The 1,483-nt window shown below is 44.4% G+C and overlaps 1 pseudogene; it reads right to left on the minus strand.

Annotated features, from left to right (window-relative positions):
• Positions 1 to 75: 75 nt before the first annotated feature.
• Positions 76 to 886, minus strand: LOC114619038 (annotated as a pseudogene).
• Positions 887 to 1,483: the final 597 nt, after the last annotated feature.

A 1,483-nucleotide genomic window follows, 5' to 3' on the forward strand; every position in this document is an offset into this window, starting at 1 on the left:
TTTTTTTTTTTTTTTTTTGCCAAGCTGTGACTGTTTATTAACTGACCAGATTACAAAAATACCACGGGCAACACCTCAGTTCATCCGTCGGATAAGCCTGTTGATCTGGTCTTCCCTGTTGCCAGCGTCTCCACCTTCTACAAAGTGAGTTGTCTTCTTCTTCATTCCACCTCGTGGGGAAGATAATTTGAAGCCACAGGAAGTTATTTGCTTCCTTGAAGCGTTTCCCAACTGTATAGATCTCATGAATTAGATCCTCCATGCAGATGATGCCAAATTTACCAAGAGACTGAGCAATCAAGGAATTATCCGTCAAGGCAATCCGCTTCTTATTGATTTTGCCATAGCCTCGCTTGTAGATGAGCTCATTTACTGACTTCAGGTTGGGGTACCCCCATGCAATGTATGGTTCCACAATCCTCAGTATGTTAATGGAAGCCTTGTTGAGCTTAACAAAGGTGCCATTGAAGATCTGTCGAAGGCGAAGAAGCTGCAATACCTTGCGGACCTTTGGGCTTACTCCATTGATGCCTTGGATTCTGATGACAAACGCCAATTTTGGTTCTGCAGGCACATAGAAGTTCCCAGCTTTCCTTGCCATCCTGGCCATCCGAATCTCAGTCCGGTACATCTGCCTGTACTCCTTGTGATAGTGCTTTGCCTTCTCATAGATGAGCTTCCTCCTTGCCTTTCGGAGTGTCTTCAGGGCAAACATCTTCCTCAGACGCTTCACCTTCAACTCTGCGAAATTTCTTCGCTTTTTCTTAAGGGTTTCTGGCACAGCCGGAACCTTCTTCTTAAGAGTTTTTGGCACAGCAGGAACCTTTTTCTTATGGGTTTCTGGCACACCGGCAACCTTCTTTTTCTTCTCTGGAACAGCCTTCATGGTTCCAGCCGGAAAAGGAGAGCTACATACGTGATTCTTATTCTTTGGGGCCTTGTGATGCTTTCTGTGGCATGGTATACATATTCTGGAACATCAGGAGCAGCTTCATTTACATGAATTCAGTGTTGTTACTTACTGCTTTAAGTTGAATAGCAACTGTCTTAATTCTCTATGTTTTAAACTACAGTACAAAGAACAAGAAGAACACTCCTTTTCACTTTGTCTTTTATTAGCTCAAAATTTAAAATTTAAAATATTTTTTTTGTTTTTTTTTTCTTTTTTTATGGATGTTTTATTTACATTTCATATGTTGTCCCCTTACCCCATCCCCCATCCACCCAGGAACCCCCTATCCCCTCACCCCTCCTCCTTCTTCTCTGCTGATGTAACCCCTACTTACACCACCACTCCCACCTCCCCACCCTCAATATTCCCACCCACTGGGGCGTCCAGCCTTCAAGAAGTCAAGGATCTCTTCTTCCACCTATGCCCAGCAGGGCCCTCCACTCTTACATATTCAGCTGAAGCCCTGTATCCCTCCCTAAGTGCTCCTAGGCTGGTGGTTTAGACCCTGGGAGCTGTGGTTGGTTGGTATTG

This window comes from Grammomys surdaster, unplaced genomic scaffold (assembly GCF_004785775.1).
Source record: "Grammomys surdaster isolate TR1022 unplaced genomic scaffold, NIH_TR_1.0 62, whole genome shotgun sequence".
Lineage (NCBI taxonomy): Eukaryota > Metazoa > Chordata > Mammalia > Rodentia > Muridae > Grammomys > Grammomys surdaster.